Below are 23,167 nucleotides of genomic sequence, written 5' to 3' on the forward strand. Positions count from 1 at the left end.
CTGGGCCCCAGATTCCCTTCACAGTAAATAAAACATTATAAAATTCTAGCTGCCTGCAGCCACCACTAGAGGGCGCAATAAACTTAGATTATGCAAAAAGCTCATAAGCGCCCCCTTGTGGTGGCTGCAGTCAGCTTGCTCCATTATAGTATATCTATATAGGGGTGTTGTCCAGTAATCGCCCCCTTTGTGATGACCCCTTCTAGACTAGATATGTGGTAATATAGAAGCGGTTTGTGTAAGTGCCTAATTAGGACTTACCGCTCAGGAATCTAGAAAAGCTGAATGACAGGGAGAGTGGCAATTGTGGTTATAATGATTGATTCCCAGATTCATTTTAGAAGCATTGCCCTTTGGCCGGTTTCACACGTCAGTGGCTCCGGTACGTGAGGTGACAGTTTCCTCCCGTACCGGAGACACTGACACACGTAGACCCATAAAAATCAATGCATCTGTTCAGATGTCATTGATTTTGTGCGGACCGTGTCTCCGTGTGCCCAAAACGGAGACATGTCAGTGTTCGTGGGAGCGCACGGATTACACGGACCCAATAGAGTCAATGGGTCCGTGTAAAACACGGACCTCACACGGACGTTCTCCGTCTGGGGTCCGTGTGGCGTGCCGGAGACAGCGCTACAGTAAGCGCTGTCCCCCCGCACATGGTGCTGAAGCCGCCATTCATATGTTCCCTGTAGCAGCGTTTGCTACAGAGAAAATATGAATGATAGTGTTTAAAATAAAGATCCATGTGTCCGCCGCCCCCCCACCCCCTGTGCGCCCCCCCACCCCCTGTGCGCCCCCCCGCTGGTCAGAAAATACTCACCCGGATCCCCCGTCGGCAGTCGCTCCTTCCTGGTCTGGCCGCGGCTTCTCTACTGTATGCGGCCGATTACACTCATGAATATGTGGCTCCACCTCCAATAGGGGCGGAGCCGCCTATTCATGAGTGTAAATGAGTGGCCCCACGTGACCGCATACAGTAAGCCGCGGCCAGACCAGGAAGGAGCGACTGCCGAAGGGGGATCCGGGTGAGTATTTTCTGACCAGCGGGGGGGCGCACAGGGGGTGGGGGGGCGGCGGACACATGGATCTTTATTTTAAACACTATTCTTCATATTTTCCCTGCAGCAAACGTTGCTGCAGGGATGATATGAATCGCAGCTTCAGCACCATGCAGAGTGGGTACCACACGCTCCGTGTGGTACCCACTCGCCATACGGGCGGCACACGTGTGCCGCACGTATGGCCTCCGTGAGTTCCCAGGCACACGGACACGGATAACTCCGGTACCGATTTATTCCGGTACCGGAATTATCTGGACGTGTGGGTCAGCCCTTTAAGAGCGTCTAGAAGCTCCAGGTCGATATAAGGCCGGTTTCACACGTCAGTGGCTCCGGTACGTGAGGTGACAGTTTCCTCACGTACCGGAGACACTGACACACGTAGACCCATAAAAATCAATGCATCTGTGCAGATGTCATTGATTTTTTGCGGACCGTGTCTCCGTGTGCCAAACACGGAGACATGTCAGTGTTCGTGGGAGCGCACGTTTTACACGGACCCAATAGAGTCAATGGGTCCGCGTAAAACACGCACCTCACACGGACATTCTCCGTCTGGGGTCCGTGTGCGTGCAGGAGACAGCGCTACAGTAAGCGCTGTCCCCCCCACATGGTGCTGAAGCCGGTATTCATATCTTCCCTGTAGCAGCGTTTGCTATAGAGAAAATATGAAGAATAGTGTTAAAAATAAAGATCCATGTGTCCGCCGCCCCCCCACCCCCTGTGCGCCCCCCCGCTGGTCAGAAAATACTTACCCGCTCCCTCGCTGCTTCCTGGTCTGGCCGCGCCTCCTACTGTATGCGGTCACGTGGGGCCGATCATTTACAATCATGAATAGTCAGCTCCGCCCCTATGGGAGGTGGAGCCACATATTCATGACTGTAAATGATCGGGCCCACGTGACCGCATGCAGGAGAAGCCGCGGCCAGACCAAGAAGGAGCGACAGCCGACGGGGGACCCGGGTAAGTATTTTCTGACCAGCGGGGGGGCGCACAGGGGGTGGGGGGGCGGCGGACACCTAAATCTTTATTTTTAACACTATTCTTCATATTTTCTCTGCAGCAAACGTTACTGCAGAGAGGATATGAATCGCAGCTTCAGCACCATGCAGAGTGGGTACCACACGCTCCGTGTGGTACCCACTCGCCATACGGGCGGCACACGTGTACCGCACGTATGGCCTCCGTGAGTTCCCAGGCACACGGACACGGATAACTCTGGTACCGATTTATTCCGGTACCGGAATTATCTGGACGTGTGGGACAGCCCTTAATGAAAGTTTTCCTTCCCTTTGATCTGATTGATAACAGATTGTCCCTGGAAGAAGCCAAGATGATTTTTATGTGAGCTCTTCAGCTCGATGTGGATTCTCAATAAACTGTTTAATCTCCCGGCCGAGAAGCTGAATGTTCTGCCCTTTAGGATTCGCCCGGCAGCTCGTCAATATTTACTGCCACCCCTTTGTGGCAATGTAGTTATTGATCAGCCGGGGTCTCATTGACGGTCGCTGCGGACCTCTCCGCTCATAATAAATACATCAATCATTATTCTTCCTATCCAATAAAGAGCGGTTCAATGTTTCAGAGGCAATAAGTCATTTCCACTGAAGGATATTTCTGGTATATTGGGTAAATCTGTGAGTGAGATTTAAAGGGACATCACAGAAGACTCCAACAATTGCAGCCCCAGATACAGAATTACTTTCTAATTAAATTAATTATTTTCTCAGGTTCAAATATCAAGACCCATAAGACTGTTCATCCTGATCCTCCTAGTTCATTCCAGTATGACTGACCCTGTGCAATGCCCCATCTCCCTGTGGCCCTATAATGGCAGCCATCGGTGGGTTTCACTTGAGTATTTGGTACTTTCTCTAAGGAAAAATAAAGCGTCATATTAAGGAGCAGCAGAGACTCTGCGCTTCCATACAGCATCTGTGCATGCAACTTTCCCAAAATCTTTGTGTCTAATATGTCCTATTAATCATATGAATCTCCATAAATGGGTTTTACAAACATGGCTGTATTTTTTTTTTCTTCCAAAAAAAACAGCACCACCCCTGTCCACAGGTTGTGCCTGGAATTACAACTAATCTATGGAGCTGAGGTTTAGTGCCAGATGCAACCATGGATAGATGTGAAAATGTATTGAAAAATACATCCATATTTTTCAGCACAAAGATTTTCAGGACTTTGGAGTAGTGGCCACAGTGGTAGTCCGTACTCTGAGAACCTACTACCTGCCATCATCCCCGGCGCCTCTTCCGAAAAATGTGTGGCACTACGATGACCTTGCGCTGGGTCTAATCAGAAGAGGCACCAGAGATCCCGGCTCGTAGCAGGTTTGCAGGGCTCTCGTCTGGCGACCACGGACTACTGATGTGGCCACTAAACCAGGGCCCTATGAATCTTTTTGATCATCATTTAAAGAAATTAGATAATTAATCTGAAGTAGCAGCACCTACATTCATTAGGGGTTTACTATAGCCCCTCAGTATCTGCACAGAGAGAATGTCCTTCCCTGCCCCCTATACGATAAATCCAGCCTTGTTCTTCCCTATATAGTCCCCCGTTTCTTTCGGCCAACTTATATATGCCGCACTGACCTCTGGGGACACAATCCCGGCCCATGGATAGTGAAAAGGCTCCAGAGAATGGCTTCTATTTCCAGACTCTGGACAGACAATGGAGAATCAGAAATATTTGGGCCTTTGGCAACGACAAAAAGAAAAAAACATGAAAAATTTCTGCCCTGCCCTCCAGCCATTTAGGCACAATGCGCCCCTCTCTGTGACACACTGAATGGCCCCTACCTAATTACTCGGCCTCAGAGCCGTCGGGGGTGCCATACTCCAGCTACAGGGAGGCCTCGTACAAAAAAAGCAGCAGCAAAGGAAACGGCTGCCAGCGGGGAAAGAAAAAAGTGAAAGGTCCGGCGAACAATGGCGGACGGTAACAAAGGCACAACGAGCATTGGGGAGGCCCAGAATTCAGCGTAACAGATCTGAATAGTAGACGCCACCGAATACAATAGACATCGGTGCATGTTTAATTAACCTTTCAGCTGCCAGTCATCCCCTGAAGCATGCATGTATCAATGCAATGACATTAAATGTCAGCGGCGGTCTATCCAAGCTGTCATGTGTACCCGCTCAACCATCAAGGGACAGGTACGACGAAGCAATAATGTAACATTCGCCGCCTATTGCTATGTGCCTGGAATACACAGGCAGGGCCTCACGTAGTAGCGGGCTAATGCATTCGGCAGATTGTTCGCAGCCTACCCCCCTGTCCAAAGACAGATAAAGTCATTCCAATTTATTACACCGGGGCCACCGAAGCGAGCACTCGCCTTGAAAGAGCGGCATGAAAATGAGCGGTCTGTCTGAGTGTCTATCTCCACCGGAGCACAAGGCCCGGCCCGTTTGATAGGGGCTCATGAAAGACAAGCCGAGAACTTTTGAAATGGCGCAACAAAGGGATCGGGAATAATTATAGCGTTTGAAGAGCCATCCCAAGCTCTTTATTTTTCCCCCAGTAATGACATCTGTCAAAGTCATAAGCGAACGTTGTAATCAGACTGTGAAATTAGGAAGAAAATATGAAAAAGGTTCTCAGGCAGATGCTAATCAATGCCAGGAGTAGGTCGGCAAATCTTTACCGTTTTACACCGGGAATCGAGGAAATGGACAGGAAAAATTCACTTAACCCGTAAGTGCCAAATAGAAGTTTATCGTCTGCTCTTGTACACAGGTGGGTGAAATCAAAACAATGGATCCTACTGGTGCCCACCTAGACCACCATCCAAAAGACAAGGAATCCTGCAAAGTCTGATATATCTGAAGTGTCCAAACACGTTTATGCAACGTCGGCCAAATGTGCCAATTTAGTCAGATCGGACAGACGAGGTCTCCCAACAGCCTTCCTGAGGATTTTAGAGGGAAAGAAGAATCAGACATGCTGAATTTTAATTCCTCCTCACATTAAGAACATATAAACACCCATTCAAACTAAGCATGCATGGGTATCGGCCGCAATGGAGAAAGGCAATCGGGTCCCCATGGTCAAGTTGGCCATTTACATCAATTCCAAGGTTTGTGCTTAAGATGATGTTGACCGAACTTGCCACTTTAGTTGGATGTAGAAAACATTCTTATTTGCATGGAGGTCTCCCAATTCTCCCGATACAATGTCAAAGGAGAGAACCATCAAACAAGGTGTATTTCAATTCTTCTATATATGAACACCCTCCAAACTGAGCATGCATGTGCATCTGCAGATATGGAGAGAAGGGGATGGAGTCTTCATGGTCAAGTTTCCCCTTTCCATACAGTACAAAGGGCTGTGCCCACAAGATAATATTGCTTTTATAGTCCAGTCGCAATCAATTAATTTTGGGAAAATTTCTTTAGATCACCAGAAACCCACATTACTTCAACCTGTATATGATAATTGAGCATTTAGATCCATTAGGACATGTTCAGACATGGGGTAAATTGCTGCAGATTTTGCACCATAAATCTGCAGCAACTTACAGTACAATACATGTGAGTGGGGTTTTCAAAACCCCAATTACAGTTGAATAAAAAAGTGTTTGCCCCTTTCTAATTTCCTTTTTTTTTTTTTGCATGTTTGTCACACCTGAATATTTCAGGTTACCAAACATATTTAAATATTAGATAAAGATAACACAATTAATCACAAAATGCAGTTTTTTTTAATGATGTAAAAGAAATCCAAACCTATAGTGCCCTGTGTGAAAAAGTGATTGCGCCCTCCCATCCCCCTCCAAAACATAAATTAACTGTGGTTTATCACATCTTTGTAAAGTTGAGGTCAATTTCCTTAGCCACCCGCAGGCCTGATTACTGCCATACCTGTTCTTAATCAAGAAATCACTTAAATAGGATCTGCGTGACAAAGTGAAGTAGACAAAAAGATCCTCAAAAGCTAGACATCATGCCGCAATCCAAGGAAATTTTGGGACAAATGAGAAACAATGTAAATTAGATCTATGAGTCTGGAAAAGTATATAAAGCCATTGCTCAAGCTTTTGGACTCCAGCGAACCACAGTGAGAGCCATTATCCACAAATTGTAAAAATATGGAACAGTGGTGAACCTTCCCAGAAGTGTCCGACCAACCAAAATTACCTGAAGAGCGCAGCAATGACTCATCCAAGCGGTCACAATACACCTCATGACAACATTCAAAGAACTGCAGAGGCCTCACTTGCCTCAGTTAGGCTACTTTCACACTAACGTTTTTTTGCATATGTCCCAATGCGTTGTTTTGGCGAAAAAACACATCCTGCAAAGTCGTCTGCAGGATGTGTTTTTTCCCCATAGACTAATATTAGCGACGCATTGACACACGTTGCAACCGTCGTGCGACGGTTGCGTCGTGTTGTGGCGGACCGCCGGCAGCAAAAAACGTTACATGTAACTTTTTTTGTGCCGACGGTCCGCCATTTCCGACCGCGCATGCGCGGCCGGAACTCCGCCCCCACCTCCCCGCACCTCACAATGGGGCAGCGGATGCGTGGAAAAACAGCATCCGCTGCCCCCGTTGTGCGGCGCTTGCACAGTATGCGTCGGTACGTCGGGCCGACGCAGCGCGACGGCCCCGTACCGACGCTAGTGTGAAAGTAGCCTTAAGGTCAGTGTTTATGACTCCACCATAAGAAAGAGACTGGGCAAAAATGGCCTGCATGGCAGAGTTCCAAGACGTACACCATTGATGAGCAATAAGAACATAAAGGCTAGGCTCAGTTTTGCCAGAAAACATCTTGATGATTGCCAAGACTTTTGGGAGAACACTCTGTGGACTGATGAGACAAAAGTTTAACTTTTTGGAAAGTGTATGTCCCATTATATCTGGCGTAGAAATAACACAGAATTTAAGAAAAGGAACATCATACCTACAGTAAAATATGGTGGTGGTGGTAGTGTGATGGTCTGGGGCGGTTTTGCTGCTTCAGGACCTGGAAGACTTCCTGTGGTAAAGAGAACCATGAATTCTGCTGTCTACCAAAAAATCCTGAAGAAGAATGTCCGGCCATCTGTTCATGACCTCAAGCTGGAGCGCACTTGGGTTATGTAGCAGGACAATGATCCAAAACACATCAGCAAGTTCACCTCTGAATGGCTCAAGAAAAACTAAATTAAGATTTTGGGGCCTAGTCAAAGTCCTGGCCTTAATCCGATTGCGATGCTGTGACATGACCTTAAAAAGGCAATTCATGCTCGGAAGCCTCCAGTGTGGCTGAATTACTACAATTCTGCAAAGATGAGTGGCCACAATTCCTTCAGAGCGTTGTAAAAGACTCATTGCCAGTTATCGCACACGCTTGATTACAGTTGCTGCTAAGGGTGGCCCAATTAGTTATTAGGATTAGGGTGCAATCACTTTTTCACACAGGGCCATGTAGGTTTGGATTTCTTTTTCCCTTAATAACTATTTTCATTTAAAAACTGCATTTTGTGACTACTTGTGTTACCTTTGTCTAATATTTACATTTGTTTGGTGATCAGAAACATTTTAGTGTGACAAACATGCAAAAGAATAAGAAATCAGGAAGGGGGTGAACACTTTCACACAACTGTATATGTAGCAGAGAATTGGACAATGGATATGTGGTTGATGCCCATTATCTTGAGGAAAGGGAGTGGATTGTCACAATGGATTTCCTGCTACAAATGTGATTGCAATCGAAAGATTTGTGCCTGTGCACAGAGCTATTAGCTCTGATGGGCACAGCATCTCATTGAGGAAAAATGGGAAATGTTAGGGGAAAATATGCAAAGCAGTTTTCCTCCAGAAGGAGCAAGGAACATCTCTCTATTCTTGATCTACAGTTCCATACTATCCAGTACAGACCCATATTAAGTCCTCTTTGTCACCCACTTTTCATTTTCCCGTTTAGGGCATAGATAGGAAATATAAGGTAGGATCTCCACCCAAGTGAGGACCATAACTCTAGACCATGAAAGTTTACAAGATTCAGAACTTAAGTGTGCTGTACCCATCATGGTCACATTACAAAACAAAAAATATTAATCCATCGATCCACTGTAACCCTTTTCCTAAAGCTACTCAGGTCCCCCGTCGGTCTTAGCGCTTCCTTTTTCAGTGAAGATGAGTATGTACCTGCTGCATTCAATCAAGGGCCACAGCGGTGACCAGTGGGTCACAGCTATTGGCACTGATTGGCTGCAGTGGTTACATGTCCATATAAACAGAACAGGATATAGAGAGCAATTCTCTGCACCCCCTCTTCTGACCATACAGATACAGCGTTCACACACCCATCCTCTCTGGAAGAGGAAACCGCCGGGGACACTGGCAGCTCTGCTGGAGGATTGGTTAATGTACATAATTTGCTTTACACTACCGGTGGACAACTTCTTAAAATACACATTTTGCTGTAAACAACCATGATCTAAAAAAAAATATTCAAGGTGGACAACCCCTTTAAAGTAGACAGAGACTTCCTTGCAGTCCCCAAAGCAATGGACAAATTACAAGACAATTCCTGCAAACCTTCCAGAAATATGGTTTCTCAGCCTATAATATGAATGTTGCTTATGCATATTCCAAGCCTGCTTCAAGGTTTATCCGTTGCATAGTGAAGGTAATCACAAGACTTCAGTGCAACCATAAATGGTTTTTCCGTAACCATCTCCATCCAACTGTCTTGCTCGATAAGCCATATTGTGTCTCAGCCGTTCTTCTAATCCGCATGAACTCACACAGTGTGACAGGCGCGGATCTCTAGAATACAGGGCTGCGGGCCAGAGTTCCTGCATTATTCCCCTCCTACGTCTTATACTCACAGAGACCGTATTCGTCTTTCCGAACTCAGGACTTCAAAGAGATTTCATCAGCTTCCTTCCAACAGGGCATTTCTCTCCTTGGCGAGACAGTCTGGCGGAGGAAGCATCGGCAGGATAAATCCTGTATTCCAAAAGCAAAAATTGATCTCTGAGGGATTTTAGCATAAACTATCCCTCGCAGTGATGTGCGCCTGTTTGTTTGCTGGGAAGTGGAGTTTGCATTTTGAGCACTCGATGCAAAGAAAGAAGCTCAAGTCTACAGAAGAAACATTGGGTTCTCAAGATGAAGAAACGGCGGCGAAGATGGAACATGAGAAAGATCTATTTATAACGTATTAGCTAAACGTATGCATTATATATGAACAGGCCATGAGCTGTATCTCAGGATTAATTAAGGACCTGAGATGCTGGAGGCCTCAACTCAGACCTGAGAGTCTCGCATGTTACAATAAGTGGGTCACAACGCTTCTTCTCTACAATCCAAAGGACTTCTAATGACTATATACAAGTTTGCAGAAGCAACTCCATAGCTTTTTTTTCTTCTTTCTGAAGTGAGTTTATTGGGTCAAGTGAAGCAGCTCCTTCAAATGGCAACAGTGGAAATTTACGTGGTAGATCTTTAATTTTGGGATGTATTTTATAAAAGTGAGGAAAAGCCCGTAAGATATTCCTCTTTATTTGAATGGCTTCATGTACCATCAAAACTATCCTTAAAAGAAAGCTGGCCAACTCAGGGTATCTTAAATGGTCTCTTTGCATAACTCAACAGTACAAGTAAATATATGAAACTTTGTAATATATCTTATGAGAGAAATCTGCTTCTTTCTCCACTTATGAGCTACTTCTCTTGCCTCTTGTCTTGAACTTAATATCCACTCTGAAAATCACCTCAAATCCATCTTGGTCAAATGAAAATTGGATACCAGTTCAGTAAGGGATCAGCTTACAGTTATCTATTGGATTCTATTTGGCTGTTTTTTAGTAAGTACTTTATCTCGAGTGCTGGATTGACAGCCACACTGCTCAGTGCTGTATAACGTCCTCCAAGCTGCTGCTGAACAACATGTAGCCAGTGGTGCTGAATCCTTTGTCTAATATTTGACCAGGAGCCGTCCCAGTTTTATTTTACTACCATGGAAATGTTACAGTATATAGGGACTAAATAAAGCCCCCGTTATTGGCCGTAGCAGCATGTCTGAATGTTATACATAACATAAGAGAACTTTCCTACACAATCTGCATTTGTTACAAGTTAGGTGATGTCAGTTCTTCTTTACTGCCATACAGGTGATCCTACTCCATTCTTCTAATATTAGTTGTCACTTTCTCATATCTTATCCTTTCACTTTTTTTCAAAACCCCCGTTTTTTTTTTGCAATAGTTAAATTATATCTTTTGATCTCTTTGCTTGAAACTAATGTCTCTCAGAACAAAAAGTAGTACTGTAAATGTTTCTCTCCAAAGAGTCATTCTGTTTTGTAAGATGCTGGACATGAGGTGACAAATACATCAGACATGCAACGATTTGCAGACCGGGGGCAGGAAAATGAGAGAAGACATTGTGGCGGCGCCTTGTCAGTAACGGTTCAGCAGAGCCGAGGAGCGGCAGGTAAGTGACTATCCCGGCAGGTCTCCTAAATGAAGGCTCAATCACAGCTCTGAAGTCTGAGGCTGCTCCTAACCCGCTGGCGATAAAAGCCGCAGAACCTGGTGCAGCCGTGCGTATGATTATGATAGACGGCTTTGCAAGAAATCAGATGCCATTATATTTGGCCCATTTTGCCCGTTTTCCCATGCTGGGTAATCTGTGGGGTCATTGATTTTAAATTCACTGAGACTAAAACTGACAAAGGCCTCGTCTGCTCATATTGCTGGGCACGCAATCCGGACGGCGGGTCATTTCTGCAACACCTCAGAGGGGGGGAATGTATGTGGCAAAAAAAATGGAATTTGCTTTGCTTTGTTTGCTTTCCTACCAGTCTAATATACACATATATATACACACACATTACATTTTTTCAGTGCAGGCTTAGCGGTCACAAGAATCAGCTGCAGAATTTTAGTAGTTGTGAAACTACAATACCCAGCTTGCCCTCATAGCTGAACATGCTGGGAGCTGTAGTGCTGCAAGTAGCTGATCCCTGATGCTAGTACCGTCAATGACGTCAGTGACTGACCACAGCCATCATGAGCACATCTTCCTTGCAGGGTGATAAATGCAGGCAGGAGGGTAGCACGGGACTCTCACTTAGGTATCAGATTGCAGCTACCTACTGAAGGTCTATAGAGAGAGGAGGAACAAAGTGAGAGAGAGGCAGACACACACTCCAGCACCACTGGTTTCTAATAAGTGTTGTATCTCACCCTAGTGCTGGATTCACTGCTACCCTGCTCAATACTGCTGTATAATGCCCTCCATGTTGCTGCTTTCTAGTACATGCTCATCTTGCCCCAGCGCTTGATTCACAGCTACACTGCTCAGTACTGCTGTATAATGTCCTCCATGCTGCTGCTTTCTATGAAATGCACATCTCACTCCAGTGCTTTATTCACAGCTACACTGCTCAGTACTGCTGTATAATGTCCTCCATGTTGCTGCTTTCTAGGAAATGCACATCTCACTCCAGTACTTGATTCACAGGTACACTGCTCAGTACTGCTGAACAATGAACTCCATACTGATGTTGCTTCTGGACAGATGCTTCATAGAGACAGGAGCGCCTGAATCTCTCCAATATGTGTGTTCTATGTATCAGAGACATTATAGCAGCTAGTCATCATCTACTAGCTTTAAGACAACAGAAAATCAGAGCTAGAGCCTGCCGAGGGGAAAATTGGTATAAGAATAAGCAAAAGCTTATTCTGAAAAGTTACCTTAAATGACAGGTACACTTTAAAACGCCTGTGGCCCAATGCAAAATCTTCAACAGGGTCCCTCAATTTTTCTCATCTTTAATGATAATCTTTAATTAATCTTTTCATTTGGGTAACGGAGGATATTTTGGGCCCCCTCTCGACAGCCTTTTACACCCCTCATTATAAAGCAGCTCCTAAACGGAAGTCCCCCAGTTCACTTCAAATGTGGAACAATAGTCCCAACCAGACCCTGAAATGATACGTTGTGTAGGACAACCCCACACGTAGCAACATTTCGGAATGTTAGGCGGACCTCCTATATAGAAACCCTTGTATCACCCAAACTTTAAATCCTCGTCAAACTTGGCTTTCAAACTTTTCTTCCATAATCTGATGAAATTTGCCGTGGTTTATCACTAGAGTCTAAGACTCATTATGAAGACGGCCCTGAGACGACTATTCACAAGGTCAGGAGCGAGGAATATTAATAGTGGTTTGTCACAAATCTTTCTGTTCTCGGCGCTCATTACAGTCGCAGAAATGTCATTAAAATCTCTCTATGATCCATCATTATGAGATGGAGCTGGAGGAGAATCACAATATATCATTACATTATTAGGAAAAGTTTATCGTCTGTGGTAGAAACTGAAGATCAGTGAGAAGAGGACGGGTTTATGGGGGTGGGGGGGTCTTAGTGCACCATGACGTATACTGCACCATGGTGCATTGGGCATAGAACGGGACCAATATCACAATGTTATCACAATTAAGAAGACTAGAATAAACCTTTGGGTCATAATAATACAAGTTTTGGGTGACTTTGTAAGTAACGAACTTACTGGATACAAATGGGCAACTAAATTCTCCATATTTCATCTAATATGTCTATAGGAATTAATTCACATGTGAATGCTAAAGGCAGAAAGACAATGAGATTTGCGGACAGCCGGAGCTTGGTTTTTCTGACATCGCTTCAAATTCCCTACATGAACATAACGTTTATTCATTTAATTCTGTTTGCAGCCACCACTAGGGGGAGCTTAAGAGTTTGCTTTCTACAATATTGCTATTGACTTCAATGAATAAACAGTATACAGTAAGCTCCAGAGCGCCCTCTTGTGAATGGGGGTTGTGGACAGTCATTTTTTTAATTACGCAAGCAGTACGATCTGATACATTTCTAAAAGGGATATTCCAACCATAATTATTGACTACCTATCGAGTATGTTATACTGCTGGGGGTCAGACCGCTGAGAATCCAACCGACGGCTGGGATAGGAGACCTTAGTCTTCTGTTTTCCCCATAACTTTTCCATACTACAGTTGTAATCATGTTATAGACGTTGCAAAACGGGTATATTTTTGGGTGGAGTTCAATTACTTTCCATTTGCTATTTCAGTTTTATTAAAACCTCATGAATAATGCGGGCTGATATGGGGAATGGCGCAAGGTGACTTCTGCCAAACAAAAGAGCTATTTTTATTTTAGGACGGTCTAGTTGTTAGGGAACAGATGCTTAATAACTTAATAGTGTTTGATATCAAATGTTTGAGAAGCCATACCCAGTTAGGCTAAATTCACACGCAGTTTTCTTTTTTTTTCTCAAAAAAATGCAACAAAAATCGCCTAAAATGACACCTGATTGACTCCTTCCTATTAATTTCAATATTAATCCTCCTTACTGTTCGTTTGAGGATTTTTTTTAGCATCTTTTTTTTCAACTTCAGGTTTTGAAAAACATCTGGTGGAAAAAAGAAAAAGAAGATGAAGGTCACTTGTTTGACGTGGTTCCTGATGGATAACGCTCCAAACTAGACACTGTCCAATCAAAAGGCTGCAAGAAACACTTTAGGAAAAGAAAAACTTCTCCAAAAAGAAGCGTTTACGGAAGCTGTTTCTACTTGAAAAAAATAGAATTGTAATTTTTGAAAGCCTGAAGAAAAGTCAGTCTGCACAAGGCCTTATGGTAGTGAGGTTCTGTAAGAATAACTTTAGGTGAAGAGCCGTTTACAAAGAAACGAGTGGCTCAGCCAGAAGTTCTTAGATTAATACGGCACTCGTACTATTTCTGACATTAACCATTTTACGAGTTTGTATCTCCTGGCAGAAGGTTTTGTAAGTTTTGTAGCATTTGCAGAACATTCCTGATCCTGGTCTGCTGTGAGCTGAATTTCTCAGCCGTGTATATCTTTACTTGTTGTTCTCCATATCTCATTATCTGCTCCTGAAATAAACACATATCAATCCGAAGACCCGACACATGAATCTTCATGAGAGAAGCTGAGCCAGAAAATCGTCCATTTCTCAGTGATGATGATATCTTGAGCGCCGCGTGCGCCTTTCCCTCCCTCTCATCCCTGCAGAGTCAAATTAAGTTCTGGAAATCCATCTCCTGCAAATACTTCTCCAGACTAGTCTAATAAAAATGATGATAGACAACATGACTTATTACCCCGCGCCCCCGTCACCGCCGGCTTCCAGTCATTGTCTCATACAGCAATGTGCTGAGTTGTTGTCAGACTCGGCCTTCAATACTGGATTGCAAATATAAAAACACATCAGTAAGAGATTTCCACCGGCAAAATGTATAACTAGTGGTAGTAACAACATCCCGGCCATGACCAGGAGCTACTGGTGCATAATGAAAAGGGTTGGGACCTTAGGAGAACCCAGACTTACACCCGATTAGAGCATCTGAATGTTTACCTGGGACCCCCCAATATTAGTCACAGCAGAAAGCTGCTACATAAGGAGACACCATGTATCAGACAAAAAGCTACATGGCAGCATGTATCATGCAACATTGCATCTAATAACTATCAATGGGTTGCATTGCGAGGAGCCACCTAACACGACCACAACTGTTGCAAAAATCCAAATTTAATGGATTTCACACATTACTTTGCCCCTATGGAATTCAATGTACTTTTTTTCCGGCCCAACGATTGCAGACAAGACACACAAATGCTATATGCCATCATCGGAAATGTTTGGCAGCTGCTTTTTCTCTAAGAACACATGTGTGCTCATCCCAGCTGAGTGTGCACGTGTATGGGGTAGCTCAGGAAGAATAGCAGTCAACAGACATCTAAGGTGTATGGCCAGGTGATGTGCTGAGGGTGATGCATGGGGCGGCAGCATGTAATAATAGATGGGACTTAGCATATGCCCCTAAAATCTATACTGCACGTCCGCTCCAAGTTGGCATTTCTTAATAATATAAGACAAGTAATAACGACAGGTTGTCGCTTCCCATCCCCCATACAGAGTAATATATATGATCCACTGCCCAGAGTAGCGGTCTCTTTTATATAAGCCATAGCCAGGCTTCCTTTTAGTCTCCTGCACTATGATCCGGGTGCCCACTTGGCTACCCCCTGCTTTGTACAAGCCACTTTTCCACTGCGGGACATCATGACCCTGAATTTCACAACAATGAAGAATGGCACAGAGGGAAGAATCCATCCTAGTGCTGACGGCATCTGTCCTTCACACTGTTATTAGACCCTTGTCTAATGTGTCATCCCCTTATGCTTCACTGACTGGGGGAAGGGAAGTCCATAACGTCTTATAGAGGGTCCGGATAGGAATGTTTTGGATTGTTCTCCCTGTGACGCCTAGCAGCGCATCCATTGTGACCTGGCACAGTTCAGTGCAGCCCCATTGTTTCCTATAGATAGGCTTAAGGTACCTTCACACGAAGCGACGCTGCAGCGATAGCGACAACGATGTCGATCGCTGCAGCGTCGCTGTTTGGTCGCTGGAGAGCTGTCACACAGACCGCTCTCCAGCGATCAACTATGCCGAGGTCCCCTGGTAACCAGGGTAAACATCGGGTAACTAAGCGCAGGGCCGCGCTTAGTAACCCGATGTTTACCCTGGTTACCAGTGTAAAATATCGCTGGTATCGTTGCTTTTGCTTTCAAACACAACGATACACAGCGATCGGACGACCAAATAAAGTTCTGGACTTTATTCAGCGACCAGCGACATCACAGCAGGATCCTGATCGCTGCTGCGTGTCAAACGAAACGATATCGCTAGCGAGGACGCTGCAACGTCACGGATTGCTAGCGATATCGTTATAATGTCGTTTCGTGTGAAGGTACCTTTAGTCTGCTTAGATTCAGTTCATTGAATGAGGGTTTCCAGGGTCCCAGCTCTTAGTTAAGCAAAACATAAAAGACTATTTGAAAAGTTGTGAGAAGTTTTACACAACTTGACAAGTGCTTTATGCACTGACTGTCTTCTGGGTGGCACCGTGCCACCGGCAACACAGACAAGAGAGGAAGCCTAATGTAATACCATCTGTAAGAAAACACTGTATCTACTATAAGGAAAGGTCTGTGCCAATGTGATGATGGAGGATAGGAACCTCCCCCCATCTATTATACTCACCCATGAAGACACTTAGATGAAGACAGAGAGATGATAGCCAGAAGAGACTTAGATATGACACGGATATGGAGGATGGATAAATAGTCAGATCTATAGATGACAGATAAGATGGAGAAACTTTCACTGAATCGCCTGGCTCATGGTTTCCATCCCGGAGGACTTTGTCTCCAGCGTTACGATGACTGACCTTTCCTGACTACAATTGGACGTCTGACCCTTCTTCGAATTGCACCATGGAAACTGTATAATGTTATATACCAGAGACACACTACCATGAGGCACAAAAAGATTCTGTCAGTTTGGGGGATCAGAAAAAAATAAAGTTATTTCTAAAATGCCTAAAAAAAGGTCCACCTGGGCTACCATGGCCACTAACAATTGACCCAGTGGCCCTTTTCTCCCGATTCAGGGTTTTTCGCCTGCGCCGTCCCTCTTCCAGTGACGCTCGGGGTGGAGCAGACGTTACACTTACCCGATAGCCAGACTGAGCACCATTGGAAGAGGCAGAGGAAAAGGATATGGAAAAGCAGACCCCCCACTGGGATAGTAAAAGGGGGCACGGAAATGTGTTATCTGGAGCGATAGAGATCACTTCATCACTTGGCAATCTGATGTCCTGGGTGACAAAACCTGGCATCATAAAGGGGGTGCATTTTAATCCTTGCTATGGAGCCCCCTTTCCTCTTCATGTACCATGGCTTGTGGGCATCAAAAATGGAGTGATGGAAGAAGGTAACCTGTTCTGGTGAATCACGTTTCACAACATAGAAAGAGATAGCACCAGGATAAACTATGGGAAGAAGACAAGCTGGCAGAGGCAGTGTCATGGGGCAATGTTCTGCTGGAAATCATGGGTCCTGGCATCATGCCGAAGGGACACGTGTAATCTACCTAAACATTGTATAGTGCCCTCTTAATAACCTCTAATATCAATGCCTCATCATCAGGATTAATGGTCGGTCAGGAGTGATCTGAGGAACGTGATAAAGAGATCAACGTGACGACTTGTCTACAAATTCCCGCACCTCAATCCAATTGATCATCTGTGGATGTGCTGGAAAAGTGAGTCTGATCAATGGAAGCCATACTGTGCAACATGCAGGATTTACAGAATCTGCTGCCAGAGACCACAGGACACGTCAGTGATGTGTATCCAGTCCTCAGCGGCCAGAGGGCAAGCATTAGGCATCTGTTTTAATGCTATGGCTGATGATCCGAGTCGTTTTTTTATATGAGGCCAATCTGATTGCTATGATTAGTTGCTCTTTAGGGACAATCCTTCCACGGCAGTAGAGGAACAAGACAAGTGACGCCAATGAACAGATAAGATGTGGATGGAGCTAATGAGTTTAGAACCAGCAGGAAAAGCTGTAACAATTAGACACAACAATCGCAGAAAAGCCCATTACTGACTGGTACAGCTCATTATACGGGATGTGTGCAAACACCAGAGTCTACTGATCCGGAGGATTTACAGGAGGCCGGGGGTTCACTGTCCACACAACTGATTCCCAATATTATCCTCTGGTAATTATAATAATTAGTGCAATACTCATCGGCAGAGAGTTACCGGAGTGGTGCCAAACTCAAAGCTCCATCAGGTTCTTGGGTATTTCCCAAAGGTTCATCAATCTCCGGTTATACGCACACTGATCCCTACGGATGTATCCCATGTAAGCGTATATGTCCAAAAGAGGCAAAAAGGTAAAATAAAATAAGGCACATCTATTCAGACAGACCAGATCTACAGCAAACTCTTGAATTTCTTGGGGTTATCCTTATTCACTGGGCAGATTAGGACATATTGATGGCTAGGAGACAGTTCTGTGAGGGGAAAGCAGAACTCGCCTGGGAAAGCTGGCAGCAAGCCCCCAATGAGCAGATTATTATAGGGGCTTGTACCATAAGGCATATGTACACTCCCTAGGAGTCTACATGATGGAGCCGTAGGCACTTCGTGTGCCGCCATATAGTGCTTCCGCATGGTATGGCTTTCCCCCTACAAGCAATGTTTATAAGGGAGTTAACCTTTATAATAATTAGAGATGGGCGGACACCTGGATGTTGGGGTCCGGCTGAACAGTTACAAAATGTTCGGGTACCAGAACAGTACCTGGACCCAAACGCCATTCACTTGAATGGGGGGCCCGAACATCCAGTGTTTGACACGCTGTCATGTGCATGATAGCGCAGCAAGCACTGCTGCTGATCGGCGGTGAAATCATTCCTGCTCGTCAGAGAGCCGCGGTTCCCACGCTGTCAAAAGACAGCGTGCGCATTCAGCTAGCGGGGATGTCACCGAGGTCACGGCAGTTCAGCCCGCTGGGAAAGGAGCCTCAGTGACTGGAGGTAACCTCGATGATGTCACCGCCGGTCACGGAGTCTGCACTCGCAGCATCTCATTCACCAGTTGTTCTCGGCCTGGACGGTCGCATTTTGGCACCATCCAGGTTGAAATTTTTTTTTTTCCCCAGACATGGATTACGGCATGGGACAGAATGATGGATAAGTGAGGGATATTGTTTTTTATTTTTGTTTTATTACAGGAGAATGAGTGCTTCGGTGGAATAGGCATTTGGTGACTAGAATTGTGTTTGTTGTTTTTAATAAAAAAGTAAAACTGTGTTTTGTTTTATTTCTAATAAAGGACTTTATTCTGGCTGTGACTTTATTTACAATACAACTATAGGATTAGTAATGGATAGGTCTCTATCTTTTGACAGCGTGGGAACTGCGGCTCTCTGACTGGCGGGGATGATTTCACCGCCGATCAGAAGCGGTGTTTGCCGCATTATCATGCATATGACAGCATGACAAACACCCAGTGTTCGGGCAGCCGAACCCGAACAGTAACACGGACTTTCTGATGAAGTCCGTGTTCGGTGTCCGTGCCCGAACAGTAGGTATTCGGTACTGACGCCAAACTTTACTGTTCGGGTTCGCCCATCTCTAATAATGAATCTGATGGCACATGGCATGCAGAGCTGCACAGAAATGTTGTGTAAGGTCGCAGCAGGCTACAGGTGCGGCAGTAGGGATCCATATACTGGGTCATAATACTGCAGTATGGATGGCCTTAAAAGTGACCATACACATTACACAAAAGTCGATTACCCTGCAAACTTTGGCCAAAGCTCGTCTAATTTTTTTTTGACAAGTGACAGCAGAAAAAAAAAAGGATTGGGCATGTGGATACTTAATGTGCTTAATCCTTTGTCTCCAAGGAGTAAGGCTACTTTCACACTAGCGTCGGGAAAGACCCGTCGCTGTGCGTCGGGCCGACATTCCCGACGCTAGCGTGGTCTCCGCCGCACAACGGGGGCAGCGGATGTATTTTTCCAACGCATCCGCTGCCCCATTGTGAGGTGCGGGGAAGTGCGGGGAGGTGGGGGCGGAGTTCCGGCCGCGCATGCGCGGTCGGAAAAAGCGGACCGTCGTGAGCAAAAAACGTTACATGTAACGTTTTTTTCTCCCGACGGTCCGCTACCACACGCCCAAGCGTCGCAAAACGGACGCGACGTTTGGCAATGCGTCGCAAATGCGTCGCTAATGTTAGTCTATGACGAAAAAACGTATCCAGCAAGAACTTTTGCTGGATGCGTATTTTCGGCAAAACGACGCATTTGCGACGTATTGCAGTTAACGCTAGTGTGAAAGTAGCCTAAGAGTCACCACCAGAGGTGTCTACTATTTCTGGCTTCATGTTGCAGTGACATGTATCACCTGTCTGTGCATTGTACAGTTACCCTCTTCATACCGCCTAATACCAGTGCCTCATCATCATGATAATGGTCGGTCGGGAATCATCTGAGGAATGTGACTTTTCTCCAAATTCCTGCACCTCAATCGGATCTGTGGATGTTCTGAAAAAGTAAGTCCGATCAATGGAGGCCGCATCGGGCCACTTGCAGGATTTACAGGACCTGCTGCCAGAGACACTTCAGAGATGTGTATCGAGTACGCCGCGGTCAGAGGACAAGCGGATCATCACAGTATTAGCTCAAAATCTACATATTTTCCTCTCCAAATTGGGAGGACATAAAGATTCAGCCAAACTGACGAGGGGTTGAGAGGAATAGCTGCTGGCAGAATGAGATATCGAGAGTGATAGTCACCTTAAAGGGATAGTCCCATCTCGGTAAGTGACTGAACACCGCTAGTGCTGCAGGTTGGGTGAAGCACCAAACCACTTTGAAGAGCCAAACTGTTAAGGAGCCTCTATAGTTACAAAATTATTAAGATGGGAATGTGCAATCTGTTCTTAAGCTTAATGACAATTGTCATGAACATCATAAAAGCCCTGACAGTGTAGTCATTAATTCCTCAGCAGGAATCTGATAGTGATACATCTATAAGATAGCCGATAACTTACTGATCGTTGGAGCGGTGTACTCGGTATTTCTTCGGCCGTCCGGCGCAGGATGGGACTTTGCAGAACTCCCTTCTAGGGAACCAGATCCCCATTCTCGGGATTTCTGGGGGTCCCAGCAGTCTGAACCCCAGTGATCCAAACGACAGAGGATAACTTTGAATTTTGACACTATACCTTTAAGTTTTTGCAATTTTTAAAATCTACATTTTTTTTTCCAGTAATCCTTATCGCGGTCCCTTTATTAGTCCATATTAGTTTCACAGATTCCTATTATGAAGATCTTGCTGCTGCCAAAGTTTAATTATGGCTAAGTTGGTTTTCTCTACAGATACCGCCGGCCGCTTCGCATCGTTCTAACCTACATTTGGGCTGTTGATTAAGATTTTGTCTGGGTGAAAACATTCGCTTTGTTTCAGCGACAGACAAGGTTGGACGCACATTTACCATTTGCATCTGGAACATTAAAAGGTTTTCTGCATACATGGTCACCGGATGGTGGGCTCCGTGCATTCATCGGTATGCCCTGCAGACACAATTAACCCCTGGAGAGCCCTAATCTTGAAAGAAGTGATGAAAATGAAAGCCAAGGCAGAGCGAGGGCCATTATCCCAACAAGAGAAACGTGTGCTTCATTCTTACAGGGAAGCGGGGGACTTATTTTCATCATTGCTCTTTAATGAGTCTTAGGTGAGAATATATTTAAGGCTGGAGCGATAGTTCTCAGAGAACTCATTAATTATTCAGTAGCTCAAGCTGTGTGGTCGTACGAGTCTCCCTACAGGATTGGGCTTCGTAACAACACACTGAAATAAGATGGGTTCTACCTTGTGCCCATTATTGGCAAACTTCTACCAATGTGTCCACATGATTGCAATAGAGGTATGAGATGCCCATGGGCAAGGACGTACCTTGAAATTCATGGAACAAAATGCAAAAGCTCCAACAAGACCCCAATTATCACAGGTCTTTTATAGTATTGGTGTTCTTGTGCCTGGGTCAGGGATGACTGCAACCCCTGCACCTACGATATGTAGACTACTTCAGCACCAGGATAACCGACCATGGTATACAACTTCTTCTAAAAAAATACACTTTAAACGCACTTCTGGGATGTGCCAACAGGAAGATATCCCCCTAGTGTAGCTCCTGTGCCAATCGGGGCATTCCCCTCCTCAAAATGATCCCTTGTTCCAGGGATCAACCAGCCTTTCGGGGCAACTTAAGCCACTCCAGTACAGAATATCACATTGTTAGAAGCCAAAATATAAAAACTTCCATAGGCCCAAAAAGTTAGGCACCAGTAGGAGATATTTAGGAATAGGTTGTCAGGCACCTGATATTCATCTGGCCTAAAGCTGGCCATACACCTAGGGTTAGTGTCGTCCCAACTTGCAGATTGTAGAAAGATTGGCCGACCATCTGATTTTTATGGGGCTCTCCAACATCAAATGTTGTAGAAATAAGAATCAGGCAGGCGGATTTCAACATGCCCAATCCATTTGTTCCATGGGGAGAAATGTGTCCTTACTGGGAAGTGGACCATATAGATAGCAGTTGGTCAAAAAAGCAATAGGCCAACAACTATCCAAAGTGGCCAGCTTTACTTACAGTAAATTGCCCACTAACTAATCTCTGGGACTACTTGTATCAATGGCTGCCAACACATTAATTAAGAACAGAAGAGGTCATCTGAGGATAGGAAGTGAACCAATCATGTGGCAATGATATGCAACACTAGACACATCAACTGATATTGAGCCCCATGGATATTAAGACATCGGCTGCTTCTAGTCCTGGGTTCAAGCCCCACTAAGGACAACATCTGCAAAGAGTTTGTATGTTCTCTCCGTGTTTGCGTGGGTTTCCTCCGGGTACTCCGGTTTCCTCCCACATTCCAAAGACATACTGATAGGGAATTTAGATTGTGAGCCCCAACGGGACAGTGACGATAATGTGTGTGCAACCTGTAAAGCGCTGCAGAATGTTAGCGCTATATAAAAATAAAGATTATTTATTTATTTATTCTAGAATATTATTGACAAAATGGCAGATGTTATCCAGAGCCGTCTTGTGTGCCCCAGGTAACCCTTTACACCAACCACATCTACAGGTGCCCCGACTCCCAGACGTATGTGTGTAAAAATAAAATAATAATTAAAAATATTTGTGTACAAATAGCAGGCAATTACTCTTTTTATTGTTCATTGGAGGCAAACACAAAAATGGGATAGAATAAATCGTAACCCTCTAAATTTATGAGATTCACCCCACTGTCAATTACGTTTTCAGAGAAGAGGGTGAATCAAGGACAATTTTCTGCTGTTTTCTTGTTTGGACTACATGGTGACAATTGGTCAAAGAAAACTTGCTACAATTTCTCAATCTCAAAATTTTTCCTACAAAAACCAAGGTCACAAATGACCTTGAAAAGGACCCAAAATCTGAAATTTTGTAATAGTCTGTTTCCATTGATGCTGAAACTTTCCCGTAACTGAAGGGCAACTAAAAGTTAGCGTGTAGCCCAATCCTAAACTATGCAAGAGTCAGCTGACATTTTTTTGAAGGCCTATTGACATTGATTACATAAAATATTAGTAAGGTTCTAAAATCCCTGAGCCTAATGGTGATATTTTAGCTTCCTCTG

General features: G+C 44.8%; 1 protein-coding gene and 1 long non-coding RNA gene across 4 annotated transcripts in view; one reads left to right on the forward strand and one right to left on the reverse strand.

Moving 5' to 3' along the window:
• Positions 1-23,167, forward strand: part of LOC143787595 (uncharacterized) — a 153,679-nt gene that overhangs the window by 98,494 nt on the left and 32,018 nt on the right. The window lies entirely within an intron of this gene.
• Positions 1-23,167, reverse strand: part of CELSR3 (cadherin EGF LAG seven-pass G-type receptor 3) — a 101,007-nt gene that overhangs the window by 72,828 nt on the left and 5,012 nt on the right. The gene's annotated exons all lie outside the window — the stretch shown is intronic.

The sequence above is a fragment of the Ranitomeya variabilis genome, chromosome 8 (genome assembly GCF_051348905.1).
Source record: "Ranitomeya variabilis isolate aRanVar5 chromosome 8, aRanVar5.hap1, whole genome shotgun sequence".
NCBI lineage: Eukaryota > Metazoa > Chordata > Amphibia > Anura > Dendrobatidae > Ranitomeya > Ranitomeya variabilis.